This window comes from Mobula birostris, unplaced genomic scaffold (assembly GCF_030028105.1).
Source record: "Mobula birostris isolate sMobBir1 unplaced genomic scaffold, sMobBir1.hap1 scaffold_614, whole genome shotgun sequence".
Taxonomy (NCBI): Eukaryota; Metazoa; Chordata; class Chondrichthyes; order Myliobatiformes; family Myliobatidae; genus Mobula; species Mobula birostris.
The window spans coordinates 127,439-147,263 of record NW_027278334.1 but is presented as its reverse complement, the minus strand read 5'-3'; the positions used below and the strand labels follow the sequence as shown (position 1 = coordinate 147,263).

The following is a 19,825-nucleotide window of genomic DNA, read 5'->3' as shown; positions in this document are numbered from 1 at the left end:
TCTCTGCGCTCTGCAGGAGCATGAGACATCGGAGTGAATGAATGACGCTCATTTACACCCACCATTCGACGAATCGCTATCCAAATGAGATCGAAGCTCGTACAGATGTAGAGGCAGGAAAGTACCGTTGCCTGTCTTGTGCCGCCAAGGCAATGTGCAATCCAATTCAGGACCTAGCGCTGAATGCCTCATCAAGCGATAGAACCTCCTTGATAATGTGGGACCTTTGCAAAGGCCTGCCTCGACTGCCGGTCGACAGCGTCCAGCGCCTCTCGGTCATGACCATTGCTGTTCGCGTCCTCGATAAAATTTGTCAGATCGGTTTCTCACCGCAGCATCTAGTGCCGGCGGTCTGACAAGTTTCTGAGATCCCTTCCGAAGTAATGGGAGAAAAGGAGCTGTGATCCCATCGGCCGGCGGGCTTGCCTAAACTGAGGTGGTCTTAAATAGCTAGGCTGGAGCGGGTGCGATCTCTTCACTGGTAGGCAGAAGGTAGAGTAAAAGCGAAGAAAGAGGAAACAGAGCTGCGGCGGCCGTCAGGGCCAGCGCAGTGGGGGCCAGGGCAGCGAGTGGTCTCTGCCTGTGGGGGGGGGGGTGCGGTAGGAGCACTGATTGTGGGCTGGCTAGTGATGTGAGCAGCAAGCAGCGGAGTGGCCAGTGAATGGTGAGGAGGACGGGTGAGAGAGGAGAGGTGAAAATGGGAGGGGAGAGTGTAGGGTGTGAGTGAAGGGGCGAAGGCAGAGGAGTGTAAGAAAGGAGGAGCAGCGTGGGAGCAAGCTGAGAGTGGCTGTATGCCGCTTAAGTGCGGAGAGGTGCGGTGCACTGGTGCCTACGGCCATACTAGCCTGAAAACGCCCGATCTCGTCTGATCTCGGAAGCTAAGCAGGCTCAGGCCTGGTTAGTACTTGGATGGGAGACCGCCTGGGAATACCAGGTGCCGTAGGCTTTTGCTCCTCTGCCCAACTGCCCCAGCAGGAGGTGCTGTCTTTTTCATTTTTTCTCTCTCCCTCTCACTCATACACTCTGCGCTCTCCGTTTGCCACTCAGCCTGCAAACGCAAGCACTCTGCTGTCAAGGCACAAGAATCTGCTTTTGCTCGGCTGCCGGCTGCGCTTAGCAGCATGCTTCATCTCCTGGCCCTGACAGCCGCGCTTCGGCAGCGAGCTGCTGCCGGCGCTCACTCTCAGCCAGTCAGGCAGCCAGACGCAAGGGCACCCAAGCTTGCTTGCGCTGTGTCCTGCGCTTGCGTACAGCGCCCATTCTCAGCTTCGGCTCTGCCTTTGCCACCTGAGCAGGCATCACCAAAGGCGGCAGCTGCTTCCCGCGGCTAAACCGGCTGGCCCTGTGCGGCACAAGCTGCTCTCAAGAGCTTGTCATGGCTGAGTCGGACCAGCCGGTTCATGTGCAGGCCGCCGGACTGGCAATAGGTAGCCGCGCCCCACCCAGGCGAGGACGGTTAGCTCAGTTGGTCAGAGCGTGGTGCTAATAACGCCAAGGTCGTGGGTTCGATCCCCATACTGTCCACGCATTCCCTTCAGCCGGCCTGGGGTCTGTGCATAACTCTGTAGAAGCTGCTTCCGTCGTCCACTATCCTTTGGTCCAGCCACTTTTGGCGCAGTTGCACTTCTCTGGCAGGGGTGGCTGTGCTCGCCGGCAGGCAGTTGCGCTGACAGTGTGAGCAGGCCCCTCGGCCCATCTGGTCCGTGCGCAGCTGTTATTCTCTCCGCCCTGCAGGAGCATGAGACATGGGACTGAATGAATGAGGCACTTTTGCACCCACCTTGAGACGGTTAATTATCCCACCCTCTCTATTTGAAGCCGTTGCTGATCAAGAACCCATCAACGTTCGCCTGAAACGTACCCACCGACATTGTATCGCTAGGCGTCCGTGGCAAACAATTTCACATATCCACCAGCCTCCCTTAACGAACTACTCCTCAACTTTGTTCCAAAGAGACGTCTGACTGAGGCTGTGGCCTCAGCTGCTGCACATGACTGCCGTAGGAAACATCCTCAGCACATCCCTCCTATCTCGGCCTTTCAATATTTGATAGATTTCAATCAGATCGAATCTCGTACAGACGCAGAGCCGCGAAACTGCCAATGCCTGTCTTGTGCCGCCAAGGCGATGTGAAATCCAATTTAGGACCTGGCGCTGAATGCCTCATAAAGCGAAGGAACCTCCTTGAATAGGTGGGACTTTTGCAAAGGCCTGGCTTGACTGCCGGTCGGCAGCGTCCAGCGCCTCTCGCTCATGACCATTCCTGTTCGCCTCCTCGATTAAATTTGTCAGATCGATTTCTCACCGCAGCATCTAGTGCCGGCGGTCTGACAAGTTTCTAAGTTCCCTTCCGAAGTAAGGGGAGAAAAGGAGCTGTGATCCCATCGGCCGGCGGGCTTGCCGAAGCTGAGGTGGTCTTAAATAGCTAGGCTGGAGCGGGTGCGATCTCTTCACTGGTAGGCAGAAGGTAGAGTAAACGCGAAGAAAGGGGAAGCAGAGATGCGGCAGCCGTCAGGACCAGCGCAGTGGCGGCCTGAGCAGCGAGAGGTCTGTGTCTGTTGGGGGTGGGGGGGGGGTGCGGTAGGAGCACTGATTGTGAGGTGGCTAGTGATGTGAGCAGCAAGCAGCGGAGTGGCCAGTGGATGGTGAGGAGGACGGGTGAGAGAGGAGAGGTGAAAATGGGAGGGGAGAGTGTAGGATGTGAGTGAAGGGGCGAAGGCAGAGGAGTGTAAGAAAGGAGGAGCAGCGTGGGAGCAAGCTGAGAGTGGCTGCATGCCGCTTAAGTGCGGAGAGGAGCGGTGCACTGGTGCCTACGGCCATACTAGCCTGAAAACGCCCGATCTCGTCTGATCTCGGAAGCTAAGCAGGCTCAGGCCTGGTTAGTACTTGGATGGGAGACCGCCTGGGAATACCAGGTGCCGTAGGCTTTTGCTCCTCTGCCCAACTGCCCCAGCAGGAGGTGCTGTCTTTTTCATTTTTTCTCTCTCCCTCTCACTCATACACTCTGCGCTCTCCGTTTGCCACTCAGCCTGCAAACGCAAGCACTCTGCTGTCAAGGCACAAGAATCTGCTTTTGCTCGGCTGCCGGCTGCGCTTAGCAGCATGCTTCATCACCTGGCCCTGACAGCCGCGCTTCGGCAGCGAGCTGCTGCCGGCGCTCACTCTCAGCCAGTCAGGCAGCCAGACGCAAGGCCACCCAAGCTTGCTTGCGCTGTGTCCTGCGCTTGCGTACAGCGCCCATTCTCAGCTTCGGCTCTGCCTTTGCCACCTGAGCAGGCATCACCAAAGGCGGCAGCTGCTTCCCGCGGCTAAGCCGGCTGGCCCTGTGCGGCACAAGCTGCTCTCAAGAGCTTGTCATGGCTGAGTCGGACCAGCCGGTTCATGTGCAGGCCGCCGGACTGGCAATAGGTAGCCGCGCCCCACCCAGGCGAGGACGGTTAGCTCAGTTGGTCAGAGCGTGGTGCTAATAACGCCAAGGTCGTGGGTTCGATCCCCATACTGTCCACGCATTCCCTTCAGCCGGCCTGGGGTCTGTGCATAACTCTGTAGAAGCTGCTTCCGTCGTCCACTATCCTTTGGTCCAGCCACTTTTGGCGCAGTTGCACTTCTCTGGCAGGGGTGGCTGTGCTCGCCGGCAGGCAGTTGCGCTGACAGTGTGAGCAGGCCCCTCGGCCCATCTAGTCCGTGCGCAGCTGTTATCCTCTCCGCCCTGCAGGAGCATGAGACATGGGACTGAATGAATGAGGCACTTTTGCACCCACCTTCAGACGGTTAATTATCCCACCCTCTCTATTTGAAGCCGTTGCTGATCAAGAACCCATCAACGTTCGCCTGAAACGTACCCACCGACATTGTATCGCTAGGCGTCCGTGGCAAACAATTTCACATATCCACCAGCCTCCCTTAACGAACTACTCCTCAACTTTGTTCCAAAGAGACGTCTGACTGAGGCTGTGGCCTCAGCTGCTGCACATGACTGCCGTAGGAAACATCCTCAGCACATCCCTCCTATCTCGGCCTTTCAATATTTGATAGATTTCAATCAGATCGAATCTCGTACAGACGCAGAGCCGCGAAACTGCCAATGCCTGTCTTGTGCCGCCAAGGCGATGTGAAATCCAATTTAGGACCTGGCGCTGAATGCCTCATAAAGCGAAGGAACCTCCTTGAATAGGTGGGACTTTTGCAAAGGCCTGGCTTGACTGCCGGTCGGCAGCGTCCAGCGCCTCTCGCTCATGACCATTCCTGTTCGCCTCCTCGATTAAATTTGTCAGATCGATTTCTCACCGCAGCATCTCGTGCCGGCGGTCTGACAAGTTTCTGAGATCCCTTCCGAAGTAAGGGGAGAAAAGGAGCTGTGATCCCATCGGCCGGCGGGCTTGCCTAAGCTGAGGTGGTCTTAAATAGCTAGGCTGGAGCGGGTGCGATCTCTTCACTGGTAGGCAGAAGGTAGAGTAAACGCGAAGAAAGGGGAAGCAGAGATGCGGCAGCCGTCAGGACCAGCGCAGTGGCGGCCTGGGCAGCGAGAGGTCTGTGTCTGTGGGGTGGGGCGGGGGGGCTGGGAGTGGGGTAGGAGCACTGATTGTGTGGTGGCTAGTGATGTGAGCAGCAAGCAGCGGAGTGGCCAGTGGATGGTGAGGAGGACGGGTGAGAGAGGAGAGGTGAAAATGGGAGGGGAGAGTGTAGGATGTGAGTGAAGGGGCGAAGGCAGAGGAGTGTAAGAAAGGAGGAGCAGCGTGGGAGCAAGCTGAGAGTGGCTGCATGCCGCTTAAGTGCGGAGAGGAGCGGTGCACTGGTGCCTACGGCCATACTAGCCTGAAAACGCCCGATCTCGTCTGATCTCGGAAGCTAAGCAGGCTCAGGCCTGGTTAGTACTTGGATGGGAGACCGCCTGGGAATACCAGGTGCCGTAGGCTTTTGATCCTTTGCCCAATTGCCCCACCAGGAGGTACTGTCTTTTTCTTTTTTCTCTCTCTCCATCTCACTCATACACGCTGCGCTCTCCGTTTGCCACTCAGCCTGCAAACGCAAGCACTCTGCTGTCAAGGCAAAAGAATCTGCTTTTGCTGGGCTGCCGGCTGCGCTGAGCAGCATGCTTCATCAACTGGCCCTGACAGCCGCGCTTCGGCAGTGTGCTTCTGCCGGCTCTCACTCTCAGACAGGCAGGCAGGCAAGCAGATGCAAGGGCACAAGCTTGCTTGCGCTGTGTCCTGCGCTTGCGTACAGCACCCATTCTCAGCTTCGGCTCTGCCTTTGCCACCTGAGCCGCCATCACCAAAGGCGGCAGCTGCTTCCCGCGACCAAGGTGGTGGATTCGATCGCCATACTGGGTCTGAGCATGACTCTGTAGAAGTTGCGTCCTTTGGTCTCGCTACTTTTGGCGCAGTTGCACCTCTCTGGCAGGCTAATGTAGGACAGGGGTGGCGGTGCTGGCCGGCAGCCAGTTGTGCTGACAGATTGCTCCAGCAGAGGAGCAGGCCCTTCGGCCCATCTCTTCCGTGCGCAGCTGTTATTCTCTGCGCTCTGCAGGAGCATGAGACATCGGAGTGAATGAATGACGCTCATTTACACCCACCATTCGACGAATCGCTATCCAAATGAGATCTAAGCTCGTACAGATGTAGAGGCAGGAAAGTACCGTTGCCTGTCTTGTGCCGCCAAGGCAATGTGCAATCCAATTCAGGACCTAGCGCTGAATGCCTCATCAAGCGATAGAACCTCCTTGATAATGTGGGACCTTTGCAAAGGCCTGGCTCGACTGCCGGTCGACAGCGTCCAGCGCCTCTCGCTCATGACCATTGCTGTTCGCGTCCTCGATAAAATTTGTCAGATCGGTTTCTCAGCGCAGCATCTAGTGCCGGCGGTCTGACAAGTTTCTGAGATCCCTTCCGAAGTAAGGGGAGAAAAGGAGCTGTGATCCCATCGGCCGGCGGGCTTGCCTAAGCTGAGGTGGTCTTAAATAGCTAGGCTGGAGCGGGTGCGATCTCTTCACTGGTAGGCAGAAGGTAGAGTAAAAGCGAAGAAAGAGGAAACAGAGCTGCGGCGCCCGTCAGGGCCAGCGCAGTGGGGCCCTGGGCAGCGAGTGGTCTCTGTCTGTGGGGGGGGGGGTGCGGTAGGAGCACTGATTGTGAGGTGGCTAGTGATGTGAGCAGCAAGCAGCGGAGTGGCCAGTGGATGGTGAGGAGGACGGGTGAGAGAGGAGAGGTGAAAATGGGAGGGGAGAGTGTAGGATGTGAGTGAAGGGGCGAAGGCAGAGGAGTGTAAGAAAGGAGGAGCAGCGTGGGAGCAAGCTGAGAGTGGCTGCATGCCGCTTAAGTGCGGAGAGGAGCGGTGCACTGGTGCCTACGGCCATACTAGCCTGAAAACGCCCGATCTCGTCTGATCTCGGAAGCTAAGCAGGCTCAGGCCTGGTTAGTACTTGGATGGGAGACCGCCTGGGAATACCAGGTGCCGTAGGCTTTTGCTCCTCTGCCCAACTGCCCCAGCAGGAGGTGCTGTCTTTTTCATTTTTTCTCTCTCCCTCTCACTCATACACTCTGCGCTCTCCGTTTGCCAGTCAGCCTGCAAACGCAAGCACTCTGCTGTCAAGGCACAAGAATCTGCTTTTGCTCGGCTGCCGGCTGCGCTTAGCAGCATGCTTCATCACCTGGCCCTGACAGCCGCGCTTCGGCAGCGAGCTGCTGCCGGCGCTCACTCTCAGCCAGTCAGGCAGCCAGACGCAAGGCCACCCAAGCTTGCTTGCGCTGTGTCCTGCGCTTGCGTACAGCGCCCATTCTCAGCTTCGGCTCTGCCTTTGCCACCTGAGCAGGCATCACCAAAGGCGGCAGCTGCTTCCCGCGGCTAAGCCGGCTGGCCCTGTGCGGCACAAGCTGCTCTCAAGAGCTTGTCATGGCTGAGTCGGACCAGCCGGTTCATGTGCAGGCCGCCGGACTGGCAATAGGTAGCCGCGCCCCACCCAGGCGAGGACGGTTAGCTCAGTTGGTCAGAGCGTGGTGCTAATAACGCCAAGGTCGTGGGTTCGATCCCCATACTGTCCACGCATTCCCTTCAGCCGGCCTGGGGTCTGTGCATAACTCTGTAGAAGCTGCTTCCGTCGTCCACTATCCTTTGGTCCAGCCACTTTTGGCGCAGTTGCACTTCTCTGGCAGGGGTGGCTGTGCTCGCCGGCAGGCAGTTGCGCTGACAGTGTGAGCAGGCCCCTCGGCCCATCTAGTCCGTGCGCAGCTGTTATCCTCTCCGCCCTGCAGGAGCATGAGACATGGGACTGAATGAATGAGGCACTTTTGCACCCACCTTCAGACGGTTAATTATCCCACCCTCTCTATTTGAAGCCGTTGCTGATCAAGAACCCATCAACGTTCGCCTGAAACGTACCCACCGACATTGTATCGCTAGGCGTCCGTGGCAAACAATTTCACATATCCACCAGCCTCCCTTAACGAACTACTCCTCAACTTTGTTCCAAAGAGACGTCTGACTGAGGCTGTGGCCTCAGCTGCTGCACATGACTGCCGTAGGAAACATCCTCAGCACATCCCTCCTATCTCGGCCTTTCAATATTTGATAGATTTCAATCAGATCGAATCTCGTACAGACGCAGAGCCGCGAAACTGCCAATGCCTGTCTTGTGCCGCCAAGGCGATGTGAAATCCAATTTAGGACCTGGCGCTGAATGCCTCATAAAGCGAAGGAACCTCCTTGAATAGGTGGGACTTTTGCAAAGGCCTGGCTTGACTGCCGGTCGGCAGCGTCCAGCGCCTCTCGCTCATGACCATTCCTGTTCGCCTCCTCGATTAAATTTGTCAGATCGATTTCTCACCGCAGCATCTCGTGCCGGCGGTCTGACAAGTTTCTGAGATCCCTTCCGAAGTAAGGGGAGAAAAGGAGCTGTGATCCCATCGGCCGGCGGGCTTGCCTAAGCTGAGGTGGTCTTAAATAGCTAGGCTGGAGCGGGTGCGATCTCTTCACTGGTAGGCAGAAGGTAGAGTAAACGCGAAGAAAGGGGAAGCAGAGATGCGGCAGCCGTCAGGACCAGCGCAGTGGCGGCCTGGGCAGCGAGAGGTCTGTGTCTGTGGGGTGGGGCGGGGGGGCTGGGAGTGGGGTAGGAGCACTGATTGTGTGGTGGCTAGTGATGTGAGCAGCAAGCAGCGGAGTGGCCAGTGGATGGTGAGGAGGACGGGTGAGAGAGGAGAGGTGAAAATGGGAGGGGAGAGTGTAGGATGTGAGTGAAGGGGCGAAGGCAGAGGAGTGTAAGAAAGGAGGAGCAGCGTGGGAGCAAGCTGAGAGTGGCTGCATGCCGCTTAAGTGCGGAGAGGAGCGGTGCACTGGTGCCTACGGCCATACTAGCCTGAAAACGCCCGATCTCGTCTGATCTCGGAAGCTAAGCAGGCTCAGGCCTGGTTAGTACTTGGATGGGAGACCGCCTGGGAATACCAGGTGCCGTAGGCTTTTGATCCTTTGCCCAATTGCCCCACCAGGAGGTACTGTCTTTTTCTTTTTTCTCTCTCTCCATCTCACTCATACACGCTGCGCTCTCCGTTTGCCACTCAGCCTGCAAACGCAAGCACTCTGCTGTCAAGGCAAAAGAATCTGCTTTTGCTGGGCTGCCGGCTGCGCTGAGCAGCATGCTTCATCAACTGGCCCTGACAGCCGCGCTTCGGCAGTGTGCTTCTGCCGGCTCTCACTCTCAGACAGGCAGGCAGGCAAGCAGATGCAAGGGCACAAGCTTGCTTGCGCTGTGTCCTGCGCTTGCGTACAGCACCCATTCTCAGCTTCGGCTCTGCCTTTGCCACCTGAGCCGCCATCACCAAAGGCGGCAGCTGCTTCCCGCGACCAAGGTGGTGGATTCGATCGCCATACTGGGTCTGAGCATGACTCTGTAGAAGTTGCGTCCTTTGGTCTCGCTACTTTTGGCGCAGTTGCACCTCTCTGGCAGGCTAATGTAGGACAGGGGTGGCGGTGCTGGCCGGCAGCCAGTTGTGCTGACAGATTGCTCCAGCAGAGGAGCAGGCCCTTCGGCCCATCTCTTCCGTGCGCAGCTGTTATTCTCTGCGCTCTGCAGGAGCATGAGACATCGGAGTGAATGAATGACGCTCATTTACACCCACCATTCGACGAATCGCTATCCAAATGAGATCTAAGCTCGTACAGATGTAGAGGCAGGAAAGTACCGTTGCCTGTCTTGTGCCGCCAAGGCAATGTGCAATCCAATTCAGGACCTAGCGCTGAATGCCTCATCAAGCGATAGAACCTCCTTGATAATGTGGGACCTTTGCAAAGGCCTGGCTCGACTGCCGGTCGACAGCGTCCAGCGCCTCTCGCTCATGACCATTGCTGTTCGCGTCCTCGATAAAATTTGTCAGATCGGTTTCTCAGCGCAGCATCTAGTGCCGGCGGTCTGACAAGTTTCTGAGATCCCTTCCGAAGTAAGGGGAGAAAAGGAGCTGTGATCCCATCGGCCGGCGGGCTTGCCTAAGCTGAGGTGGTCTTAAATAGCTAGGCTGGAGCGGGTGCGATCTCTTCACTGGTAGGCAGAAGGTAGAGTAAAAGCGAAGAAAGAGGAAACAGAGCTGCGGCGCCCGTCAGGGCCAGCGCAGTGGGGCCCTGGGCAGCGAGTGGTCTCTGTCTGTGGGGGGGGGGGTGCGGTAGGAGCACTGATTGTGAGGTGGCTAGTGATGTGAGCAGCAAGCAGCGGAGTGGCCAGTGGATGGTGAGGAGGACGGGTGAGAGAGGAGAGGTGAAAATGGGAGGGGAGAGTGTAGGATGTGAGTGAAGGGGCGAAGGCAGAGGAGTGTAAGAAAGGAGGAGCAGCGTGGGAGCAAGCTGAGAGTGGCTGCATGCCGCTTAAGTGCGGAGAGGAGCGGTGCACTGGTGCCTACGGCCATACTAGCCTGAAAACGCCCGATCTCGTCTGATCTCGGAAGCTAAGCAGGCTCAGGCCTGGTTAGTACTTGGATGGGAGACCGCCTGGGAATACCAGGTGCCGTAGGCTTTTGCTCCTCTGCCCAACTGCCCCAGCAGGAGGTGCTGTCTTTTTCATTTTTTCTCTCTCCCTCTCACTCATACACTCTGCGCTCTCCGTTTGCCAGTCAGCCTGCAAACGCAAGCACTCTGCTGTCAAGGCACAAGAATCTGCTTTTGCTCGGCTGCCGGCTGCGCTTAGCAGCATGCTTCATCACCTGGCCCTGACAGCCGCGCTTCGGCAGCGAGCTGCTGCCGGCGCTCACTCTCAGCCAGTCAGGCAGCCAGACGCAAGGCCACCCAAGCTTGCTTGCGCTGTGTCCTGCGCTTGCGTACAGCGCCCATTCTCAGCTTCGGCTCTGCCTTTGCCACCTGAGCAGGCATCACCAAAGGCGGCAGCTGCTTCCCGCGGCTAAGCCGGCTGGCCCTGTGCGGCACAAGCTGCTCTCAAGAGCTTGTCATGGCTGAGTCGGACCAGCCGGTTCATGTGCAGGCCGCCGGACTGGCAATAGGTAGCCGCGCCCCACCCAGGCGAGGACGGTTAGCTCAGTTGGTCAGAGCGTGGTGCTAATAACGCCAAGGTCGTGGGTTCGATCCCCATACTGTCCACGCATTCCCTTCAGCCGGCCTGGGGTCTGTGCATAACTCTGTAGAAGCTGCTTCCGTCGTCCACTATCCTTTGGTCCAGCCACTTTTGGCGCAGTTGCACTTCTCTGGCAGGGGTGGCTGTGCTCGCCGGCAGGCAGTTGCGCTGACAGTGTGAGCAGGCCCCTCGGCCCATCTAGTCCGTGCGCAGCTGTTATCCTCTCCGCCCTGCAGGAGCATGAGACATGGGACTGAATGAATGAGGCACTTTTGCACCCAGCTTGAGACGGTTAATTATCCCACCCTCTCTATTTGAAGCCGTTGCTGATCAAGAACCCATCAACGTTCGCCTGAAACGTACCCACCGACATTGTATCGCTAGGCGTCCGTGGCAAACAATTTCACATATCCACCAGCCTCCCTTAACGAACTACTCCTCAACTTTGTTCCAAAGAGACGTCTGACTGAGGCTGTGGCCTCAGCTGCTGCACATGACTGCCGTAGGAAACATCCTCAGCACATCCCTCCTATCTCGGCCTTTCAATATTTGATAGATTTCAATCAGATCGAATCTCGTACAGACGCAGAGCCGCGAAACTGCCAATGCCTGTCTTGTGCCGCCAAGGCGATGTGAAATCCAATTTAGGACCTGGCGCTGAATGCCTCATAAAGCGAAGGAACCTCCTTGAATAGGTGGGACTTTTGCAAAGGCCTGGCTTGACTGCCGGTCGGCAGCGTCCAGCGCCTCTCGCTCATGACCATTCCTGTTCGCCTCCTCGATTAAATTTGTCAGATCGATTTCTCACCGCAGCATCTCGTGCCGGCGGTCTGACAAGTTTCTGAGATCCCTTCCGAAGTAAGGGGAGAAAAGGAGCTGTGATCCCATCGGCCGGCGGGCTTGCCTAAGCTGAGGTGGTCTTAAATAGCTAGGCTGGAGCGGGTGCGATCTCTTCACTGGTAGGCAGAAGGTAGAGTAAACGCGAAGAAAGGGGAAGCAGAGATGCGGCAGCCGTCAGGACCAGCGCAGTGGCGGCCTGGGCAGCGAGAGGTCTGTGTCTGTGGGGTGGGGCGGGGGGGCTGGGAGTGGGGTAGGAGCACTGATTGTGTGGTGGCTAGTGATGTGAGCAGCAAGCAGCAGAGTGGCCAGTGAATGGTGAGGAGGACGGGTGAGAGAGGAGAGGTGAAAGTGGGAGGGGAGAGTGTAGGGTGTGAGTGAAGGGGCGAAGGCAGAGGAGTGTAAGAAAGGAGGAGCAGCGTGGGAGCAAGCTGAGAGTGGCTGCATGCCGCTTAAGTGCGGAGAGGAGCGGTGCACTGGTGCCTATGGCCATACTAGCCTGAAAACGCCCGATCTCGTCTGATCTCGGAAGCTAAGCAGGCTCAGGCCTGGTTAGTACTTGGATGGGAGACCGCCTGGGAATACCAGGTGCCGTAGGCTTTTGCTCCTCTGCCCAACTGCCCCAGCAGGAGGTGCTGTCTTTTTCATTTTTTCTCTCTCCCTCTCACTCATACACTCTGCGCTCTCCGTTTGCCAGTCAGCCTGCAAACGCAAGCACTCTACTGTCAAGGCACAAGGATCTGCTTTTGCTGGGCTGCCGGCTGCGCTTGGCAGCATGCTTCATCACCTGGCCCTGACAGCCGCGCTTCGGCAGCGAGCTGCTGCCGGCGCTCACTCTCAGCCAGTCAGGCAGCCAGACGCAAGGGCACCCAAGCTTGCTTGCGCTGTGTCCTGCGCTTGCGTACAGCGCCCATTCTCAGCTTCGGCTCTGCCTTTGCCACCTGAGCAGGCATCACCAAAGACGGCAGCTGCTTCCCGCGGCTAAGCCGGATGGCCCTGTGCGGCACAAGCTGCTCTCAAGAGCTTGTCATGGCTGAGTCGGACCAGCCGGTTCATCTGCAGGCCGCCGGACTGGCAATAGGTAGCCGCGCCCCACCCAGGCGAGGACGGTTAGCTCAGTTGGTCAGAGCGTGGTGCTAATAACGCCAAGGTCGTGGGTTCGATCCCCATACTGTCCACGCATTCCCTTTAGCCGGCCCGGGGTCTGTGCATGACTCTGTAGAAGCTGCTTCCGTCGTCCACTATCCTTTGGTCCAGCCACTTTTGGCGCAGTTGCACTTCTCTGGCAGGGGTGGCTGTGCTCGCCGGCAGGCAGTTGCGCTGACAGTGTGAGCAGGCCCCTCGGCCCATCTGGTCCGTGCGCAGCTGTTATTCTCTCCGCCCTGCAGGAGCATGAGACATGGGACTGAATGAATGAGGCACTTTTGCACCCACCTTGAGACGGTTAATTATCCCACCCTCTCTATTTGAAGCCGTTGCTGATCAAGAACCCATCAACGTTCGCCTGAAACGTACCCACCGACATTGTATCGCTAGGCGTCCGTGGCAAACAATTTCACATATCCACCAGCCTCCCTTAACGAACTACTCCTCAACTTTGTTCCAAAGAGACGTCTGACTGAGGCTGTGGCCTCAGCTGCTGCACATGACTGCCGTAGGAAACATCCTCAGCACATCCCTCCTATCTCGGCCTTTCAATATTTGATAGATTTCAATCAGATCGAATCTCGTACAGACGCAGAGCCGCGAAACTGCCAATGCCTGTCTTGTGCCGCCAAGGCGATGTGAAATCCAATTTAGGACCTGGCGCTGAATGCCTCATAAAGCGAAGGAACCTCCTTGAATAGGTGGGACTTTTGCAAAGGCCTGGCTTGACTGCCGGTCGGCAGCGTCCAGCGCCTCTCGCTCATGACCATTCCTGTTCGCCTCCTCGATTAAATTTGTCAGATCGATTTCTCACCGCAGCATCTAGTGCCGGCGGTCTGACAAGTTTCTAAGTTCCCTTCCGAAGTAAGGGGAGAAAAGGTGCTGTGATCCCATCGGCCGGCGGGCTTGCCGAAGCTGAGGTGGTCTTAAATAGCTAGGCTGGAGCGGGTGCGATCTCTTCACTGGTAGGCAGAAGGTAGAGTAAACGCGAAGAAAGGGGAAGCAGAGATGCGGCAGCCGTCAGGACCAGCGCAGTGGCGGCCTGAGCAGCGAGAGGTCTGTGTCTGTTGGGGGTGGGGGGGGGGTGCGGTAGGAGCACTGATTGTGTGGTGGCTAGTGATGTGAGCAGCAAGCAGCGGAGTGGCCAGTGGATGGTGAGGAGGACGGGTGAGAGAGGAGAGGTGAAAATGGGAGGGGAGAGTGTAGGATGTGAGTGAAGGGGCGAAGGCAGAGGAGTGTAAGAAAGGAGGAGCAGCGTGGGAGCAAGCTGAGAGTGGCTGCATGCCGCTTAAGTGCGGAGAGGAGCGGTGCACTGGTGCCTACGGCCATACTAGCCTGAAAACGCCCGATCTCGTCTGATCTCGGAAGCTAAGCAGGCTCAGGCCTGGTTAGTACTTGGATGGGAGACCGCCTGGGAATACCAGGTGCCGTAGGCTTTTGATCCTTTGCCCAATTGCCCCACCAGGAGGTACTGTCTTTTTCTTTTTTCTCTCTCTCCATCTCACTCCTACACGCTGCGCTCTCCGTTTGCCACTCAGACTGCAAACGCAAGCACTCTGCTGTCAAGGCAAAAGAATCTGCTTTTGCTGGGCTGCCGGCTGCGCTGAGCAGCATGCTTCATCAACTGGCCCTGACAGCCGCGCTTCGGCAGTGTGCTTCTGCCGGCTCTCACTCTCAGACAGGCAGGCAGGCAAGCAGATGCAAGGGCACAAGCTTGCTTGCGCTGTGTCCTGCGCTTGCGTACAGCACCCATTCTCAGCTTCGGCTCTGCCTTTGCCACCTGAGCCGCCATCACCAAAGGCGGCAGCTGCTTCCCGCGACCAAGGTGGTGGATTCGATCGCCATACTGGGTCTGAGCATGACTCTGTAGAAGTTGCGTCCTTTGGTCTCGCTACTTTTGGCGCAGTTGCACCTCTCTGGCAGGCTAATGTAGGACAGGGGTGGCGGTGCTGGCCGGCAGCCAGTTGTGCTGACAGATTGCTCCAGCAGAGGAGCAGGCCCTTCGGCCCATCTCTTCCGTGCGCAGCTGTTATTCTCTGCGCTCTGCAGGAGCATGAGACATCGGAGTGAATGAATGACGCTCATTTACACCCACCATTCGACGAATCGCTATCCAAATGAGATCGAAGCTCGTACAGATGTAGAGGCAGGAAAGTACCGTTGCCTGTCTTGTGCCGCCAAGGCAATGTGCAATCCAATTCAGGACCTAGCGCTGAATGCCTCATCAAGCGATAGAACCTCCTTGATAATGTGGGACCTTTGCAAAGGCCTGGCTCGACTGCCGGTCGACAGCGTCCAGCGCCTCTCGCTCATGACCATTGCTGTTCGCGTCCTCGATAAAATTTGTCAGATCGGTTTCTCAGCGCAGCATCTAGTGCCGGCGGTCTGACAAGTTTCTGAGATCCCTTCCGAAGTAAGGGGAGAAAAGGAGCTGTGATCCCATCGGCCGGCGGGCTTGCCTAAGCTGAGGTGGTCTTAAATAGCTAGGCTGGAGCGGGTGCGATCTCTTCACTGGTAGGCAGAAGGTAGAGTAAAAGCGAAGAAAGAGGAAACAGAGCTGCGGCGCCTGTCAGGGCCAGCGCAGTGGGGCCCTGGGCAGCGAGTGGTCTCTGTCTGTGGGGGGGGGGGGTGCGGTAGGAGCACTGATTGTGAGGTGGCTAGTGATGTGAGCAGCAAGCAGCGGAGTGGCCAGTGGATGGTGAGGAGGACGGGTGAGAGAGGAGAGGTGAAAATGGGAGGGGAGAGTGTAGGATATGAGTGAAGGGGCGAAGGCAGAGGAGTGTAAGAAAGGAGGAGCAGCGTGGGAGCAAGCTGAGAGTGGCTGCATGCCGCTTAAGTGCGGAGAGGAGCGGTGCACTGGTGCCTACGGCCATACTAGCCTGAAAACGCCCGATCTCGTCTGATCTCGGAAGCTAAGCAGGCTCAGGCCTGGTTAGTACTTGGATGGGAGACCGCCTGGGAATACCAGGTGCCGTAGGCTTTTGCTCCTCTGCCCAACTGCCCCAGCAGGAGGTGCTGTCTTTTTCATTTTTTCTCTCTCCCTCTCACTCATACACTCTGCGCTCTCCGTTTGCCACTCAGCCTGCAAACGCAAGCACTCTGCTGTCAAGGCACAAGAATCTGCTTTTGCTCGGCTGCCGGCTGCGCTTAGCAGCATGCTTCATCACCTGGCCCTGACAGCCGCGCTTCGGCAGCGAGCTGCTGCCGGCGCTCACTCTCAGCCAGTCAGGCAGCCAGACGCAAGGGCACCCAAGCTTGCTTGCGCTGTGTCCAACGCTTGCGTACAGCGCCCATTCTCAGCTTCGGCTCTGCCTTTGCCACCTGAGCAGGCATCACCAAAGGCGGCAGCTGCTTCCCGCGGCTAAGCCGGCTGGCCCTGTGCGGCACAAGCTGCTCTCAAGAGCTTGTCATGGCTGAGTCGGACCAGCCGGTTCATGTGCAGGCCGCCGGACTGGCAATAGGTAGCCGCGCCCCACCCAGGCGAGGACGGTTAGCTCAGTTGGTCAGAGCGTGGTGCTAATAACGCCAAGGTCGTGGGTTCGATCCCCATACTGTCCACGCATTCCCTTCAGCCGGCCTGGGGTCTGTGCATAACTCTGTAGAAGCTGCTTCCGTCGTCCACTATCCTTTGGTCCAGCCACTTTTGGCGCAGTTGCACTTCTCTGGCAGGGGTGGCTGTGCTCGCCGGCAGGCAGTTGCGCTGACAGTGTGAGCAGGCCCCTCGGCCCATCTAGTCCGTGCGCAGCTGTTATCCTCTCCGCCCTGCAGGAGCATGAGACATGGGACTGAATGAATGAGGCACTTTTGCACCCACCTTGAGACGGTTAATTATCCCACCCTCTCTATTTGAAGCCGTTGCTGATCAAGAACCCATCAACGTTCGCCTGAAACGTACCCACCGACATTGTATCGCTAGGCGTCCGTGGCAAACAATTTCACATATCCACCAGCCTCCCTTAACGAACTACTCCTCAACTTTGTTCCAAAGAGACGTCTGACTGAGGCTGTGGCCTCAGCTGCTGCACATGACTGCCGTAGGAAACATCCTCAGCACATCCCTCCTATCTCGGCCTTTCAATATTTGATAGATTTCAATCAGATCGAATCTCGTACAGACGCAGAGCCGCGAAACTGCCAATGCCTGTCTTGTGCCGCCAAGGCGATGTGAAATCCAATTTAGGACCTGGCGCTGAATGCCTCATAAAGCGAAGGAACCTCCTTGAATAGGTGGGACTTTTGCAAAGGCCTGGCTTGACTGCCGGTCGGCAGCGTCCAGCGCCTCTCGCTCATGACCATTCCTGTTCGCCTCCTCGATTAAATTTGTCAGATCGATTTCTCACCGCAGCATCTCGTGCCGGCGGTCTGACAAGTTTCTGAGATCCCTTCCGAAGTAAGGGGAGAAAAGGAGCTGTGATCCCATCGGCCGGCGGGCTTGCCTAAGCTGAGGTGGTCTTAAATAGCTAGGCTGGAGCGGGTGCGATCTCTTCACTGGTAGGCAGAAGGTAGAGTAAACGCGAAGAAAGGGGAAGCAGAGATGCGGCAGCCGTCAGGACCAGCGCAGTGGCGGCCTGGGCAGCGAGAGGTCTGTGTCTGTTGGGGGTGGGGGGGGGGGGTGCGGTAGGAGCACTGATTGTGTGGTGGCTAGTGATGTGAGCAGCAAGCAGCGGAGTGGCCAGTGGATGGTGAGGAGGACGGGTGAGAGAGGAGAGGTGAAAATGGGAGGGGAGAGTGTAGGATGTGAGTGAAGGGGCGAAGGCAGAGGAGTGTAAGAAAGGAGGAGCAGCGTGGGAGCAAGCTGAGAGTGGCTGCATGCCGCTTAAGTGCGGAGAGGAGCGGTGCACTGGTGCCTACGGCCATACTAGCCTGAAAACGCCCGATCTCGTCTGATCTCGGAAGCTAAGCAGGCTCAGGCCTGGTTAGTACTTGGATGGGAGACCGCCTGGGAATACCAGGTGCCGTAGGCTTTTGATCCTTTGCCCAATTGCCCCACCAGGAGGTACTGTCTTTTTCTTTTTTCTCTCTCTCCATCTCACTCATACACGCTGCGCTCTCCGTTTGCCACTCAGCCTGCAAACGCAAGCACTCTGCTGTCAAGGCAAAAGAATCTGCTTTTGCTGGGCTGCCGGCTGCGCTGAGCAGCATGCTTCATCAACTGGCCCTGACAGCCGCGCTTCGGCAGTGTGCTTCTGCCGGCTCTCACTCTCAGACAGGCAGGCAGGCAAGCAGATGCAAGGGCACAAGCTTGCTTGCGCTGTGTCCTGCGCTTGCGTACCGCGCCCATTCTCAGCTTCGGCTCTGCCTTTGCCACCTGAGCCGCCATCACCAAAGGCGGCAGCTGCTTCCCGCGACCAAGGTGGTGGATTCGATCGCCATATTGGGTCTGAGCATGACTCTGCAGAAGTTGCGTCCTTTGGTCTCGCTACTTTTGGCGCAGTTGCACCTCTCTGGCAGGCTAATGTAGGACAGGGGTGGCGGTGCTGGCCGGCAGCCAGTTGTGCTGACAGATTGCTCCAGCAGAGGAGCAGGCCCTTCGGCCCATCTCTTCCGTGCGCAGCTGTTATTCTCTGCGCTCTGCAGGAGCATGAGACATCGGAGTGAATGAATGACGCTCATTTACACCCACCATTCGACGAATCGCTATCCAAATGAGATCGAAGCTCGTACAGATGTAGAGGCAGGAAAGTACCGTTGCCTGTCTTGTGCCGCCAAGGCGATGTGAAATCCAATTTAGGACCTGGCGCTGAATGCCTCATAAAGCGAAGGAACCTCCTTGAATAGGTGGGACCTTTGCAAAGGCCTGGCTCGACTGCCGGTCGACAGCGTCCAGCGCCTCTCGCTCATGACCATTGCTGTTCGCGTCCTCGATAAAATTTGTCAGATCGGTTTCTCAGCGCAGCATCTAGTGCCGGCGGTCTGACAAGTTTCTGAGATCCCTTCCGAAGTAAGGGGAGAAAAGGAGCTGTGATCCCATCGGCCGGCGGGCTTGCCGAAGCTGAGGTGGTCTTAAATAGCTAGGCTGGAGCGGGTGCGATCTCTTCACTGGTAGGCAGAAGGTAGAGTAAAAGCGAAGAAAGAGGAAACAGAGCTGCGGCGGCCGTCAGGGCCAGCGCAGTGGGGGCCTGGGCAGCGAGTGGTCTCTGTCTGTGGGGTGGGGGGTGCGGAAGGAGCACTGATTGTGGGGTGGCTAGTGATGTGAGCAGCAAGCAGCGGAGTGGCCAGTGAATGGTGAGGAGGACGGGTGAGAGAGGAGAGGTGAAAATGGGAGGGGAGAGTGTAGGGTGTGAGTGAAGGGGCGAAGGCAGAGGAGTGTAAGAAAGGAGGAGCAGCGTGGGAGCAAGCTGAGAGTGGCTGCATGCCGCTTAAGTGCGGAGAGGAGCGGTGCACTGGTGCCTACGGCCATACTAGCCTGAAAACGCCCGATCTCGTCTGATCTCGGAAGCTAAGCAGGCTCAGGCCTGGTTAGTACTTGGATGGGAGACCGCCTGGGAATACCAGGTGCCGTAGGCTTTTGCTCCTCTGCCCAACTGCCCCAGCAGGAGGTGCTGTCTTTTTCATTTTTTCTCTCTCCCTCTCACTCATACACTCTGCGCTCTCCGTTTGCCACTCAGCCTGCAAACGCAAGCACTCTGCTGTCAAGGCACAAGAATCTGCTTTTGCTCGGCTGCCGGCTGCGCTTAGCAGCATGCTTCATCACCTGGCCCTGACAGCCGCGCTTCGGCAGCGAGCTGCTGCCGGCGCTCACTCTCAGCCAGTCAGGCAGCCAGACGCAAGGGCACCCAAGCTTGCTTGCGCTGTGTCCAACGCTTGCGTACAGCGCCCATTCTCAGCTTCGGCTCTGCCTTTGCCACCTGAGCAGGCATCACCAAAGGCGGCAGCTGCTTCCCGCGGCTAAGCCGGCTGGCCCTGTGCGGCACAAGCTGCTCTCAAGAGCTTGTCATGGCTGAGTCGGACCAGCCGGTTCATGTGCAGGCCGCCGGACTGGCAATAGGTAGCCGCGCCCCACCCAGGCGAGGACGGTTAGCTCAGTTGGTCAGAGCGTGGTGCTAATAACGCCAAGGTCGTGGGTTCGATCCCCATACTGTCCACGCATTCCCTTCAGCCGGCCTGGGGTCTGTGCATAACTCTGTAGAAGCTGCTTCCGTCGTCCACTATCCTTTGGTCCAGCCACTTTTGGCGCAGTTGCACTTCTCTGGCAGGGGTGGCTGTGCTCGCCGGCAGGCAGTTGCGCTGACAGTGTGAGCAGGCCCCTCGGCCCATCTAGTCCGTGCGCAGCTGTTATTCTCTCCGCCCTGCAGGAG

The 19,825-nt window shown here is 57.5% G+C and overlaps 17 non-coding genes across 17 annotated transcripts; all 17 read left to right on the top strand.

Moving 5' to 3' along the window:
• The first annotated feature begins 827 nt into the window (after positions 1-827).
• On the top strand, positions 828-946 carry LOC140193418 (5S ribosomal RNA). The gene has a single exon (XR_011884791.1). It is a non-coding gene; the product is annotated as a 5S ribosomal RNA (ribosomal RNA).
• A 504-nt stretch (positions 947-1,450) lies between these two features.
• trnai-aau (transfer RNA isoleucine (anticodon AAU)) lies at positions 1,451-1,524 on the top strand. Its single transcript has one exon. It is a non-coding gene; the product is annotated as a tRNA-Ile (tRNA).
• Positions 1,525-2,809: 1,285 nt separating this feature from the next.
• LOC140193417 (5S ribosomal RNA) lies at positions 2,810-2,928 on the top strand. Its single transcript, XR_011884790.1, has one exon. It is a non-coding gene; the product is annotated as a 5S ribosomal RNA (ribosomal RNA).
• A 504-nt stretch (positions 2,929-3,432) lies between these two features.
• On the top strand, positions 3,433-3,506 carry trnai-aau (transfer RNA isoleucine (anticodon AAU)). The gene has a single exon. It is a non-coding gene; the product is annotated as a tRNA-Ile (tRNA).
• A 1,292-nt stretch (positions 3,507-4,798) lies between these two features.
• Positions 4,799-4,917, top strand: LOC140193416 (5S ribosomal RNA). Its single transcript, XR_011884789.1, has one exon. It is a non-coding gene; the product is annotated as a 5S ribosomal RNA (ribosomal RNA).
• A 1,424-nt stretch (positions 4,918-6,341) lies between these two features.
• LOC140193415 (5S ribosomal RNA) lies at positions 6,342-6,460 on the top strand. The gene has a single exon (XR_011884788.1). It is a non-coding gene; the product is annotated as a 5S ribosomal RNA (ribosomal RNA).
• Positions 6,461-6,964: 504 nt separating this feature from the next.
• Positions 6,965-7,038, top strand: trnai-aau (transfer RNA isoleucine (anticodon AAU)). The gene has a single exon. It is a non-coding gene; the product is annotated as a tRNA-Ile (tRNA).
• A 1,292-nt stretch (positions 7,039-8,330) lies between these two features.
• On the top strand, positions 8,331-8,449 carry LOC140193414 (5S ribosomal RNA). The gene has a single exon (XR_011884787.1). It is a non-coding gene; the product is annotated as a 5S ribosomal RNA (ribosomal RNA).
• A 1,424-nt stretch (positions 8,450-9,873) lies between these two features.
• On the top strand, positions 9,874-9,992 carry LOC140193412 (5S ribosomal RNA). The gene has a single exon (XR_011884785.1). It is a non-coding gene; the product is annotated as a 5S ribosomal RNA (ribosomal RNA).
• Positions 9,993-10,496: 504 nt separating this feature from the next.
• Positions 10,497-10,570, top strand: trnai-aau (transfer RNA isoleucine (anticodon AAU)). The gene has a single exon. It is a non-coding gene; the product is annotated as a tRNA-Ile (tRNA).
• A 1,292-nt stretch (positions 10,571-11,862) lies between these two features.
• On the top strand, positions 11,863-11,981 carry LOC140193474 (5S ribosomal RNA). Its single transcript, XR_011884845.1, has one exon. It is a non-coding gene; the product is annotated as a 5S ribosomal RNA (ribosomal RNA).
• A 504-nt stretch (positions 11,982-12,485) lies between these two features.
• Positions 12,486-12,559, top strand: trnai-aau (transfer RNA isoleucine (anticodon AAU)). The gene has a single exon. It is a non-coding gene; the product is annotated as a tRNA-Ile (tRNA).
• Positions 12,560-13,844: 1,285 nt separating this feature from the next.
• LOC140193411 (5S ribosomal RNA) lies at positions 13,845-13,963 on the top strand. The gene has a single exon (XR_011884784.1). It is a non-coding gene; the product is annotated as a 5S ribosomal RNA (ribosomal RNA).
• A 1,425-nt stretch (positions 13,964-15,388) lies between these two features.
• LOC140193410 (5S ribosomal RNA) lies at positions 15,389-15,507 on the top strand. The gene has a single exon (XR_011884783.1). It is a non-coding gene; the product is annotated as a 5S ribosomal RNA (ribosomal RNA).
• A 504-nt stretch (positions 15,508-16,011) lies between these two features.
• Positions 16,012-16,085, top strand: trnai-aau (transfer RNA isoleucine (anticodon AAU)). The gene has a single exon. It is a non-coding gene; the product is annotated as a tRNA-Ile (tRNA).
• Positions 16,086-17,372: 1,287 nt separating this feature from the next.
• Positions 17,373-17,491, top strand: LOC140193409 (5S ribosomal RNA). The gene has a single exon (XR_011884782.1). It is a non-coding gene; the product is annotated as a 5S ribosomal RNA (ribosomal RNA).
• Positions 17,492-18,915: 1,424 nt separating this feature from the next.
• Positions 18,916-19,034, top strand: LOC140193408 (5S ribosomal RNA). Its single transcript, XR_011884781.1, has one exon. It is a non-coding gene; the product is annotated as a 5S ribosomal RNA (ribosomal RNA).
• Positions 19,035-19,825: the final 791 nt, after the last annotated feature.